Genomic DNA, 14,595 nt, shown 5'->3' on the forward strand with positions numbered 1-14,595 from the left:
CTATATACAGTACAGTCGTAACATTGGTTTCTAATTACTTTCCTACTGTGACTCTGTGGTTCATTCTCTTGTAGCAATTGATAATACACACTGATTCAACAATAGGACATTTATATATCACACATCCAGACAAAACCAGTTTGATTTTGCAGTGTAAATGATTGCCGCTTTACAAAAACCTGGAGATTTCTTACCAATTCTCTCACTTTAATATACACTCCAAACAAACACCTCCAGGGCAATTTTATGCATATGTCACAGTAGTGAAATCAGCATACAGTATACCTGGTATTGTTGGGCACGGGTGTGGTATAGGGTCCAGACAGTCAGGATCCCGACAGTCATTAGCCCGACATCGAGATCCCGGCTGCCCGGACTCAGACAGCATGGCGAGCGCAACTAAGCCCCTTTCAGGCATACTGCGCTCGCCACGCTGCAGGCTACGCGAGCCACCTATTCTATTCTCCCTCTATGGGGGTCGTGGACCCCCACGAGGGAAAATAGCCGACGGCCGTTGGGAACCCGGCTGTCTGTGTTTTGACAGTCGGGATCCCGACGTCGGATAAATGCCTGTCGGGATCCCGACTGTCGGGACCCCGTCCAGGACCCATTGGGCACAGTAGTTGTACAGCATGTCAGTCCAGCAAATACTTCATACAGCAAACAAGGGATTACAGATTCAAAGTTATACCCCACACTAGCTTCAACCCTCATGGGAGACTTCTAACATGCGGCACATACCAATACACAGGGACCCTCTCTTCTTCCATCACCCTGCATACACCATTTTCAGGCATACCCCCATCCTCATTGGCCAAGAACCCTGAAACTCTCACATATTCCACTAAGGCCCGGCGGCAGGGGGTTGGGGGGGGGGGTGTCAAACGGGACAGCTGACCTGGGCCCCGACGATTTGAGGGCCCCCAGGACCTTCTGCTCCCCCCCTGTTCAGTTGTCCGGCAGCTTTGATCCCCGCAGTGTTGGGCTTGCAGCCTGCTGCTGTCTGGCAGTAGCTCAATCAGCTGCTCATATAGCCGCACTACCGTGTGTGGCTCGCCTCCCCTACAACTCAGAGGGATGTGGGCGGAGCTACATGGGTCTCAATGGGGGCGGGGTTACAGGGCACTCACACAGATGCTGGTGCTGGTGCTGCTGCTGCCTGAGCAGGAAGAAAGGCTGCTGCAGTTCCAGGAACTACCAAGCAGGGATGCCCCACCTGTAAGACTGCACCCTGCTGGTGTTTTTGAGGTAGGAGTAAGTGGATTATGTGCATATATGTGGGGTGGGTTATGGCTAGTTTGGTGGGGGGGGGGGGAGGTAAGGGTTAGGTTACAGCATACCAGGGTGATAGAGCGCAGGCTGCAGGGTAAGGGAGTGCGTCAGTGTGATATAGTGCAGGCTGTAGGGTAAGGGAGCATGTCAGAGTGATAGAACGCAGGATGAGGGAGTGAGACAGTTTGCTAAAGCGCAGAGCACGGGGTGAGGGAGTGTGTCAGTGTGATAGAACACAGGCCATAGGCGAGAGAGTGTGTCAGTATGCTAAAGCGCAGACCGCGTTGTTAGGGAGCATGTCAATTGATAGAGCGCATGGTGAGGGAGGGACTATTAATTGCGCCTGGAGAGGAGACCAAATGCTGCAGGCTGGGACACGACTGATGTCATCAAACCACGCCCCTGTCCCGTACAAACTCCACAATTCGTGGGTCAGAGCTAAAATGTCTCTAAATGTTAGTGCCTCCCCAAAGAGCTGCAAATTACAGAACTTTTTTCAGCAGCTCCAGGGGGCCGGGAGGGGGATTCAAAATTCGGGAGCCTCCCAGCCATTCCGGGAGGGTATGCAACCATGGATTTCTACACTTCTGTTACTGGGTCTGAGCGCCTGAATCAGGCCCAAAAGTACAGTACATAAATTCATTAAAACAAAAAAGTACTAATAAGACCTAATATAATAATAGGAATCACTGAAGCGTGAGTGGATTTGCCAGTCATAAAGCTGTTTACTAAAGAGTTAATAGTTATATAAATAGCATAACAGGAAGACATTTGTGTAGATACTGATAGGCAAACAGCTTTGTAAATCTGCCGTCTGTGTTATGTCACAGAAACATTACACAACACAAAATAACTAAACAGGTTTTTCTATCTACTGAGCAGACATATAAATACTGATGTCCTAGTATTGGGCTGCTTCACCCCAGAGAGGAATGTACGATGCTACCCTCGTAGTGTAACAGCTGAGTAACCAGAAAGTGAAACACATGCTGTAACCATCCCCATTGCTAACACTGGTAGGCAGTATTATTCAGGCTGTATAAACACATCACTAGAATATAATTTCTGTTTCTGGGCGCAGGTGCTGCACGATAGTGCGTGATGCTGTTGTTGTTATACTGTACTGTGTGTACATCCAGGTAACTAATCACAAGGGGCTGGATGCACTCACTGACTAATGGGGATGACTAGGCACATTTCCTGGGCAGCCTCTTCCTGCACCGACCACTCCCTGCTGCTGCCTTAAATAGCAGCAACACAGATTCTAGCATCATTACAATACAGGAGCACAATGCAGAATAAGGGGCAAACAATGAAGATCTACATAGAATACTGGTAGGTACAGAATAATATGCACCTGATTGTTAGTAGTTATGGCTAATAGATCATATTCTAGCAGTGATCGCTGCAGTTGTGTTCTTACAAGAGGGAAGTGGGAGTGGAGCGTATGGCTGTTAGTGTGCTGGATCTCTAGGAAAGCTCCTAGATAGCAGAAACACACTGCTTTGTGGCAGTTTATGCAGGGTTGCCTACCTGACCCTCTCCTTCAGGGAGAAAATGCTCTGTTCCTGGACTTCCCTGGTAATGTATGATTGCCAGCACCTGTGGTGAAACACCTTTCTTATCAATTACCCAGCTCCCCACAGGTAATGGCAATCATACATTACCAGGGAAGTCCAGGGACAGAGCATATAATTCCCAACATCGGTGTCCTGCGGATGCACCCGCCAATATATCTCCCTGCATTTTTCCTATGCCAGCCCTCTGCCTTCTCCAGGCATATATAATCAGATGAAAGTATTTACACAAATAGAGACACACCCATGAGCAGACCACCCAAACAGAACACTGGTCACGCCCTGCACATTATTAGGTGCTGGCCACAACCCCTATTATTGTGCATAATAGGCCCTTGATCATTTTCAGCTCCAGGCCCATTTTGACCATAATCTGGCACTGCACACAACCCCCCCCCCCCCCCCCCATATTACAGCAAGTACACACACTGCTATAACATTACACACCATTATTTTAAGTTATACACCGACCCCCCATCAGGGGCGAATTTAGGGGTCAGGCTGCCCCTAGGCACAACATTTTTGTGTCCGCCCTCCCCCCCCCCCCTATTTTAATGTAATCATATATGTATATACATTGTTATTTATATATTTCATTAAAATTTAACTGAGTGTAGCCCACCTCGGTACTTGTTTTCTATCTGGGCGCCCGCTAAGTTAATTGCGCACCATGCTATTCTCCGTATCAAAATCGGATCGCATCGCATCGGATACCACAATGCACATACACGATATACCACAAATGCACATACACGATATTGAACGATGCGATGCGATCCGATTTCGTTCCCGCTTTTATGGTTGGCCCATAGGATGGGCCATCTGAACACTACTGTATTTATTAACCCTTCAAAGCCCTCCCCTTGTCACATCTGCACAGAAACACAGTATTGACGTCAACCCGAAGCGTGGCGAGCGCAGCGGTACGCGTCCTCCGACTTTTTCATACCCCCACTATCCACGTCGGCGTGGAGTTGAGAATAGAATAGTGTGGCGAGCGCAGCCGGATACTTCACAGGTATCCGTGTCCCCTCGCGGGCTTCACAGGTATCCGCGTCCCCTCGCGGGGCTCGCTGCGTTTGCCACGCTTCGGGCTCGGTGGCTCGCTGCGCTCGCAACACTATTCTATTCTCAACTCCACGCCGACGTGTATAGCGGGGGTATGAAAAAGTCGGAGGACGCGTACCGCCGCCCCTCGCAGGGCTCGCTGCGCTCGCCACGCTTCGGGTTGACGTCAATACTGGGGTGGCGTTAACAATGGAGGCGCATTTTAAACCATCAGGGGGGTTTCCTATACAAATCGTGGGTTTGCGGGGTTATTACATTGAAATCAATGTAAAATCGGGTCTCAGGGACCATTTAACATTGATTCCAATGTAAAAATCAGGTTCATCGCGTCACCGCATGCGATGCGATCCGATTTAAAATGAAATCGGATCGGATAGCATCGTATGCCATCGTACATCATTGAGTACCGAATCCGATGCAATGCGATCCGATTTAATTACGGTGCCGTACGTAGAAAACCTGTGCACCCATATAGGAAACAAGTACTCCCACCTCAATATTTTTTTAAGCACTCTGGACTGCTTACTGTATGGAGGACCAACAGCCAACTATACACACACACACACACCTCACCTGGCTGTGTTCGCCTTCCTGGGAGGTTCACTGCAGGGACCCGGCGCTCTGTGTGGTGGGCGGGGCCAGCCTCAGCAGAGCAGAGCCCTGGCTGCCAGCTGCAGTCTCTCCTCCTCCCGATCGGCCACTGCCACACTAGAGCAGGGCTGGGCAATTGCGGCCCTCCAGATGTTGATGAACTACACATCCCAGGATGCTTTGCATTAGTTTTGCTATATGGCCATGCTGAAACTGATGCAAGGCATGCTGGGATGTGTAGTTCATTAACATCTGGAGGGCCGCAATTGCCCAGCCCTGGCATAGAGGGACAAAAAAATGAAAAACCCATGACAACCTTCTGACTGTCGACCTTTATTGGTCAACCTAATGTAGGTTGACACAATGACCTATACCCATCCCCGCTTTCTCTCTATTAGATGTACATATACCCTATATCCATCCAAATTGACTGTATATAGTTATTAGGTCCGTACTCAAAAGGCCAACCACTATTGGTTGACCGTTCAAAGTGCGACAAGTCATTAGATCTATATGGGGAAAAGGTCTCAAATGTGTGTTTTTTTATTTTTATTTTTTTAAATGACCTACTTGTTCATACTCTACCATCCCGGTGGACATAGAGTATAATAGTGCGCTGAGCCCTGGAGGTGATTGATTGCACTGAACTTTCCTGATCCCTGAGGTATCGATCCAGCACCTATATTACGTGCATGATAATGTGTAATCCCAACCAGTGCTGGCATCAGGGCTAATAGGATAGCCCCCAGCAAAGATATTAGAAGCTGTGAATTATTTCTGCTAATGATATCCCCCTTAATATGACCTGACCACTTGATGGGTTAATTGGCTTCCAACAAAATGAACCTGTGCGTGTACATGTGGTAGGGAAAATAGAATGTACGCTCAACTGGGTCGGGGACTGATGTGACTGTTCAAATATTCTCTGTAAAGCGCTGCGGAATATGTGTGCGCTATATAAGTTACTGGCGATGATGATAATGGAAATATTACCTTTTTTTTTTTTTTATAACCTTCTGGGGCAGGTGTACTAAAAATCTTTTTAAAACTATAAAGTAAAGAGAAACTAATCCGCTAATGGGTACTTGTGTATTATCACGGCGCCCATCTCATCGCATACCACTAATTAAGGTATGCGATGGGACCCGATTTGAGCCTTTCCCTGGGCTTGAGTATACAATTTTATTATCGCGTTGCATGCCATTATAATGGCATGCGATGCGATCATGCCTGATTTGGGCTTATTCCCATGTTAAATGCCCCCCCCCCCCCGACCCGATTTTTAATTGTATACCCACCCTGATGGGTAATGACTATGTTAAATGCCCCTCACCCATTGTTAACGCCACCCCACTCTCAACGACAACCCGAAGCGTGGCGAGCACAGTGAGGGGCGGCGGTACGCATCCTCCGACCTTTTCATACCCCCACTATCCACGTCGGCGTGGAGTTGAGTTAATAGTGTAAAGTCATCCGCGTCCGCTCGCCACACTATATAAAATCAACTCCACGCAGACCTGGATAGTGGGGGTATGAAAAGGTCAGAGGACGCGTACTGCCGCCCCTCGCGGGCTTGCTGCGCTCGCCACGCTTCGGGTTCGTGTTGATAGTGGGGTGGCGTTAAAAATGGGGGGTCATTTAAAATAGTCATTACCCATCAGGGTGGGTGTACAATCAAAAATCGTGTCTGGGGGGGGCATTTAACATAGGAATCAGGCATCTGGGTGCCTGTACAATTTAAAAATCGGGTCCAATTTTTTTGGGTTGTACAATCCCCTACGATGGAAAATGTGGGCGTTGTGATAATACACAAGTACCCGCTAATGTAATTTTTTTTTTTTTTTTTAACTCCTGTAACATGGCAGTTAGAGACTGATTTGACTGGTATCTCTATTTCATAAATGTCTAAATTCATATACACACTGTATTGTAAATCGAACCCATAGAACAGGCATGTCCAAACTATGGCCCTCCAGCTGTTATGAAACTACACATCCCAGCATAAAAGGCATGATGGGACTTGTGGTTTCATAACAGCTGCAGGGCCATAGTTTGGACATGCATGCTATAGAATATCTCCATATTCAAATGATCAGAAATGGTAAAGGGCTTATTTAAAAAAAAAAAATAAACTATATATAGTTATATTAGTTTGTTCATAATTTGCATGATTTAAATTGTAGATGTGCAGATTCAGTTATATCCGGATTTACTCGGATCTCAAATCGAGGTCATATTGGCTATACAAAACATGCGATAGGCGATCGGAGTAAATTCAGATAAAAGCAAACCCGCACCTCTCTAATCTAAACAGGATACTAATATTTTTTTTTTTTTTTTTTCCCTTAGTGGAAAATGAGGCTATGAGCCCCGTTATCGGGAGCTTGCATCTTCTATTAAGGAGCATGTACCTGGTGCGGAGGTCAGTGGTGGTGTTGGCAGGGTTGGTAAGTACAAAGTCCTCTTCATTCCATTTAAGGGGCCACGTTTACTAAGTGGCAGCTGTTAAAGGGCTTTGGGGTTTATTTTGGTTCACTCTCTCTGACAACTTCCTTCTTAGATGGACAAAACCATGTGCACTGCAGGGGGGAGATGTAACTTGTGCATAGAGAATTAAATTTGGGTGGGGGTTTTACTTCAAAGTAAGATCTATATTTCAGTGTAAAAATAAAGCAGTCAGTATTTACCCTTCACAGAAACAAAATAACTCGCCCAAATCGAATTCTCTCTGCGCATTTTACATCTGCCCCCTGCAGTGCACATGGTTTTGTCCATCTAAAGGTGCGTACACACGGGGCAATATATCGCCCGGCGATATATTGCTGGGCGATATATCAGCGAGCGATTAATCTCTCAATGCCCCCTTTTCCTCGGCGACCAGAGATGGTCGCTGATGAAAAGAGACCTCTGTCAGCGGTGCCGCAGAGGTAATCAGATGGTCGCAGGAGCAAGCTCCTGCAACCAGCGATTAGAACAGGGCTGGGAGCGGGCACTCAGCGATTTATCGCCGGGGCACACTCCCATACTGGCAATATGGTCGCCAACGACCATATTCCCAGCGATATCAGCCCCTATCGCCCCCGTGTGTACACAGCTTTAGAAGGAATTTGTCAGAGTGAACCAAAATAACCCCCTTTGTCCACAGGATTTTCTACACTAATAATACTGAATGCGAAATCAATGCCTTTAATATTATTGCTGCTTCCTCTGTAGGGAGGAGATGCAGAATAGGCATTTGGTAAACACTGTATAACTCTAGAGTTCTAACATCTCCTACGCGCAGTTAAATAATATTCCAGAAACATAACACTTTCTTGTGGTTCTTCTTTATGTGTGTGGGTTTTGTTTTGGGTAAGAGTTCATGAGAAAATCTAATGGTGTCCCTCTATGAAACCTGCTAATTGTGAATGTAAAACTGGGTTGTCCTCAATTACCAATCACATGTTAACATTCGTTTTGAAACGACTGAAAGCTAAAGAATGATTATATTATGTTTTACTGCTAGAGATCATGTTGCTTTTCTGTACATCAATTATCTATGTCACATGTTAGAATGCAAGTGTCTAATCGATCCTTTCTGTATGGACAGTATATAACAGAGAGACTCGATCATTAGGACTCCTGACTAAAAAATGTTTCACTTGTGTAATCTTATTACATTCGATAATTTACTCTTCTTAAATTAAATCCATGGTTTTCCAAATCACTGATTAGATTAATAAAGTGTGTGTGTGTGTGTGTGTGTGTGTCTCCTCAGGGCAGATCCTATTACTTAATTACTCTCTTACATATCACATGGTATGAGATAATGTAATATACATTGCTAATCACAATGCATGAAAAATGACTATATATGTAGGCTCATACTACAGGGCCCCTAAGGAAGGCATCTAAGCAAGCTTATGTCCCGTGCATAAAATCAAAGTTAAGTTTAAATCCATCATTCTAAAGTTATGTATTAATGTTTAATTCGGGCACACAATGTAATTACCTGGTCTTCTGTTTACTTGTAGTATTTGCTATTCCCACATGGTATATATATATTGTATGGAAAGGACAGACCTTTATGTGCAGATATTACTGGACACCTTGCTGGGTTGGGTGGTTGATTTGGGGGAATAACTTGCTGGATTGGTGTGGTCATTTTGAAACAAAATGGAAGTATGTGAAGTATTTTTTTTGTCTTAATAGGAAGCTTTGAAGTCAAAGTTAATGATGAATTAATCTTCTCTAAACTGGAATGTGGTGGATTTCCATTCCCTGAAGACGTAAGTGTTGTGATTTGTATAGTCAGCAAAACCAGTTAATGGGTCCAGTAACTTTGCATGATGGCAGGTGTCCATTTTATCCCCTTCTAAATTAAACTTATTTGCAGAATACAATGATAATGTATTGGGTAACTTGTGTTTTCATAAGGCATTAAACTGCCACTTTTAGAAAAGTATTTAAATGATTTCACTATGTATTTTTGTCTTGACATATATCTCACCATAATACTTTAAAATAAGATGGGACAAAAATGTATTTATCATGGAAAAAGCGCTCTGGGTAAATGTGACCTTTTAAATCTTACGTCTAATTTCTTTGTGTGCTTAGATCATTAAAACACTGGAGGCGATGCAAGAAGGACAACGTGGTGAGAAGATCACCAGACACAAAAAGTCTTGCACCATCCAGTAGCACAGACCTGGGAAAGAGGAATGAAGACAGCCTGGTATACAGACTAGAGCAGGTTCTGCTAATGACTGGTTTCGTCAAAAACCCGAGGAAATCATGAGCAATCTTAGAATCTGCCCTTAAAAGCTGTAATCCAGCTGATTTTTTGTTCCACGTCGAATAAATGTCTCAACACTGCACAGAGTTGTCTGTCTCTTATTTTAATTGGTTTAGCACTTCCCGTCATATATGGTAAACAATTGAAGAGAACCTTTTTTTTTTTTTTTTTCTAATTCCATGAGCAACCAACATTACAAAATTGCTCATACTATAGGGGGTGAACTTACAAACTAAAGCTACAAATGAAAAGAGGTGATGTTATAGCAACTGTCTACCATTTTATATAATTTTCTCTTACACAAAACAGAAATAATGGATCGATGCTTTAGTACTGGGATAGCTAACTCCAGTACTTCGAGAGATACCAACAGTTATGTAGGGTACACACCACGACGACCTGCTCACGATGCACATCGTGAGCGGGTCATCAGTGTCTCGTCCGACCTGCTCACAGTGACGCGGGGGGGCATGACCCGCTCACGATGTGCACCGTGAGCGGGTCCGATCCGATGGCGACCCGCACCCAGCTGTATGGTCGTTCTTCAGATCCTACCTGCAGCAGGTAGGATCTGAATAACGACCGACCCGCGGGGCCGCGCATCGGATCGGGATCGGACCAGAACAGGGAAAAAAGGGACCAATCTACCTACAATCTACATCCAATTGGTCGGAATTGGATCTAGATTGAGGGGATCGGGCCCTAGTCGTCCTGGTGTGTACCAGGCATTAGTGTTTCCCAGATCTCCTCACAGAATCACAAGTGAAGTAATTGGCTCCACCTGTGGATCTTTTAAAATGTGTCGGTGAGTAACAAGTGCACCTTTTGCTAGGTTGTCTGGAAAATGTAACCTGTTGGTAGCTCTCGAGGACTGGAGTTGGCTACCACTGCTTTAGTACATTTTACTTAACTGAACAAGTGTAGAGCTCCTTAAATAAATCTTTGATAACAGGTTTTAATAACACAGTAGATGGCTCTAACCATCTCAGTTGTGGGTTGGTACTACAATAGGTTGAAATATACAAAACCATACCGGACAATTTGTAATACAGAAGTGTGAGTGCTTGTGTAATAGGTTTATCTTTAGACAACAAATTACCTCACTAATAACTACATAACACTAAGTTTCCCTATAAAAGTTGTTGGAACATTCCTCATCATGCCAGAATGTGTCAGATATATTACACTTTATATTTATTCATACTAGGGAAGCCAATCCCGGGGCATTTTTTCAATCCCGGGATTCGGGATTGAAAAATGCGCAATCCCGGGATTGGCTTTCCTAATAGAAAAATGCCCTGGCTGCCCCGCAATTACTTACATCCATGCAGGGGCAGCTGGGTTGCCGGGTGGGTGGATGGGCGGTCATCTTAAGGAGCCAGGCTGGGGGACGGGTAGTTAATGCTTCTGCTGGCTGACTAGTTGGGCGGGTGGGTGAGCGGCGCAGTGCGGCTTCTTCATGCTGCCGCCCGTGACGTGAGTGACCTGCTTGCGCAGCGTGACCTCGTCACGCTGAGGGGTCACGCTGCGCGGTATGCTCCTGCTGGCTGGCTAGTTGGGTGGGCGAGCGGCGTGGTGCTGCCGGGCGTGACGTGAATGACCTGCCTGCACAGCGTGACCTCGTCACGCTGAGAGGTCACACTGCGCAGTATGCTCTGCCGGGTGCCGGGAGAAGCCAGGCAGCATCTGAGCGGCTGCTCAGACGCTGCCTGGCATTAGACTGCGCATGCGCAGTCTAATCCCGGGATTGGAAACTCCAATCCCGGGATTGAAATCCCGGCCTTTTGGGGGCAAAATCCCGGGATCCCGCCGATCCCGGGATTGGCCACCCTAATTCATACCCCTCTTAAAATCTTCTTCTCTTATAGGGGCAGATGTACTAAAGGTGTGTGCACACGTACAGATTTTCTGTCGGATCTATCTGGAGGGAACAAAAACCTGGAAATGTATGGGAGCAAATGACAATCAAAAAATTGTTCCCAAACACTTGAAAACAGACAGGGATCAGTCAGACAAATTGTTTAAATCATTCGGATATAACATTTATCAAAGCATATATATATATATTTTTTTTTTTTTTTTTGCATTTGGGTGGAAATTTTTGATTGTCATTTGCTCCCATACATTTCCAGTGCTTCCATGTATGTCTTTATCAGGCAAACATATTCTAAGGTTAAATCCATCAAAGGTCTATTTATTTACCAATATGTTTATCCTCTTGGAGGAAACCTGGAAGATCCAGGGTAGACCCTTACAAGGAAAGAGCATACAACTCTGCATGCATTGTACAATACAGTAGTGCGCCAGAAATGTCAACCACCATTCCATTACTGTATGTTTCCCAGTCTAGTGATAATTCACTTTGATTCCCTGTATAGTTATTGTACCTCACTTCAGGTTTCAGCAAACAAATATTGTTCTGTGCGTGCAGTCTTCTTATACAATGTTTGGACTTTGGTGTCTTATGCTGTACATACACAATTAACGAAGAAAGCTCCGGCAATCAATCAATAGCAATTATGACAACCAGCCACTGAACCTGGAAAAGGTACATGAATATGTGATATGGAAGACTGTGATATGGATTGTAACCTCCTTTGTATAAAACACTTATTCTAAGTTTATCTGATCCCTTTTTCTACTTTGGAATAACATATGCATTATGCTGCAAATATCACATCCTTGTACTTGAGAACTGGTCAGAGTGCACATCAGTCTCTCCGCTCTAATCTCTGATCAGCCCCTGACAACAAAAGTGCATAGAACCCTGGAGCGGAGACACTGCAGGGCACTTCAGGAGTCAGGGCCAAATGGCCCCCACGCCAACATGGGGAAATACCAACGGTCTGCAGGGAGGGGGCAGAATTAAATGACATGAACCAGTAATTTAACCCCACCCCCTTCAAGTGGCTCCCACGATTGCCGACAAGTAGCATACAATCCGGCAGGATGAGCCATTTACTGTTATATGGTCATTAGGTCAACACTATTAAGGTCGACATGCATTGGGTCCACCACTGAAGGTCCACAGGGCTTAGGTCGACACATGAAAAAGGTTGACATGGCTAAGGGCAACACAAGCATTAGTTAACAGTCAAAGGGTTGACATGAGTTTTTTTTCACTTCTTTTTTAGCCGACATGTGCCAACAGGTGGTATTTCATACCCTACCATCCACTAGGGCAGGGCTGGGCAACACCGGCCCTCCACATGTTAGTGAACTACACATCCCAGGATGCTTTGCTATGTGGCCATGCTGAAACTGATGCAAGGCATGCTGGGATGTGTAGTTAATCAACATCTGGAGGGCCGGTGTTGCCCAGCCCTGCACTAGGGCGTGGATGAAGAACAGAATAGTGTGGCAATTATAGCGAGGCACCGTGCCTGCAGTATGGCGAGGGTCTGCAGTGCACCGATATGCTGTCCATGTCACCATTCAGGACAAAAACAAGTAAAAAACTCATGTTGACATTTAGATTGTCGACCTTTTAGCCCTGTTGACCTTAGCCTTATAGACCTTTTCCATGAGTCGACCTTCTGTGGTCCACCCTATGTATATCAACCTTCATTTTTTTTCGACCCAATGATCCATACCCCACTTACTCTTCCAGACTGCAGGGGACTTCTGGGAAGGTAGGCAAGTACAGTATCTGCAAGAGGGTGGGGTGGGGAGACCAGAAGAAAACTTGGTAAATTCTCTTTTTTTTTTTTTCAGAAAGCTACACCTAGTGGCTAGTTCTAGAATCATGGAAGTCCTAAAACCTGCCCCCGCCCGCTGCACTTTGCAGCCCGTGAGTGGGACAGCTCGACTGTCTGAAATGTAGGATTGTTCCACAGAAATAGGGGCAATTGGGAGGTATTGTAGAAATAGTCCAATAATGCAGAAACTAAATTTGCACGTCCAGATCCATTTAATGGAATTTTCTTAGATGGAATTTGCACAACTGAGTACAAAACAAGGTGACCAACGCATTTCATCTTCCAAGACTTCATCAGGGGCTAACAATCTTTTGGGAATAGAATGGAGAATCTGAGTTGATTAGGTATGATAATCAGGATTTGCATTAGATATAGATACCTAGTTCTAACAATAAAAGGTGGTGAATAAGAAAAATTCCTTTGTAACAAGGTCAGTGTGGACCATAGTTCACACTGACCTTATACAAAGGAATTTTTCTTATTCACCACCTTTTATTGTCAGTGTAGTTGAACATGGTCTATTCTGACCTTGTTACAAAGGAATTTTTCTTATTCATCACCTTGTAGACTACACAGCGTTGCTTGATGTTGGATCTCTTAATGGAATGGTTCTAATTCTGGAGTCCTTTTTGAATATTTATCCATTCTTTCCGTGAATCTGGTGTGGAAAATACATACACCTTACGGCAGATTCTATTGATTCAATTAGCAGCACAGAAGTTGTTTTGTTTGGGCCCTATTTTACGTACAGTTGGAACCCTTTAATATGGGATTACCAAGCAAGTTTTTAGAAGTATATTTCACTATATACTGACTTGACCCCTGATGAAGTCTCAACGAATGAAACACGTATGGTTATTTAGTATTTTTTTCTCCTACACTGTGCACATTATGAACATAAAAGTTACAACTGGTGAAGACGACCACCATTTTTACATCAGTGTTTAAATAAAATGACTGCTTTTATGGTCTGAATCCTATGTGTCATATAGATTATTGGTGAAGTTATGAGTGCTTCTCTATTCCATATACTGTGTATATATATATAATGTCCAGGACTGCCGTCACTCACAAAATAACAGCAGCAACTGGATCCTTTCCCCGAAAATACAAATGCCGCATAGAAAAAGTGGCAATACATTTTAAAAAGTATGTATTTTAGGTCAATGTTGGGGGATTTTAACCCCTTCATCAGGATCACCTACAGCAAATGAAACAGAAATGCTTACCTATGTTTATACCTGGCATCAGATGTTATACCTGGCATCAGTTTGTTGTGATGTGGTGTCGTCATGATTACGGCCACATTCCTGTGGTCGAAATGTCAACTTAAGGTCCCATACACTGAGCTGACTTGTGCCGGCAAATCAAACTGAATTGGGTCAGTTTGATGTCCCCTTATGCCCTGTCCCTTGCGCATCGGACCTGAGTCGGTGGTCAGATCTGCTGGCCGTCTGACCAGCCAGCCTGGGACCTCCCTCCCGGCAATGGGCTGGGCGGGGAGCAGCGTTGCATGCGATCTTGCTGCCCGGGAAGGCTGTCCGTACACTGCAGCGAGACATTGTAGCAGTGTATGGTCGACTTTAGTCTGTCACTGTCTATGGAGGTGCAATAA

At 45.0% G+C, this 14,595-nt stretch overlaps 1 pseudogene across 1 annotated transcript; it reads left to right on the top strand.

Annotated features, from left to right (window-relative positions):
• The first annotated feature begins 2,449 nt into the window (after nt 1-2,449).
• LOC146072545 (migration and invasion enhancer 1-like) lies at nt 2,450-9,362 on the top strand (annotated as a pseudogene). The gene is made up of 4 exons (XR_014473177.1): nt 2,450-2,607; nt 6,858-6,955; nt 8,700-8,776; nt 9,105-9,362. The product of XR_014473177.1 is annotated as a migration and invasion enhancer 1-like (transcript).
• The last annotated feature ends 5,233 nt before the right edge of the window (nt 9,363-14,595 follow it).

The sequence above is a fragment of the Crinia signifera genome, chromosome 4, assembly GCF_055691185.1.
Source record: "Crinia signifera chromosome 4, ASM5569118v1, whole genome shotgun sequence".
NCBI classification, from domain to species: Eukaryota; Metazoa; Chordata; class Amphibia; order Anura; family Myobatrachidae; genus Crinia; species Crinia signifera.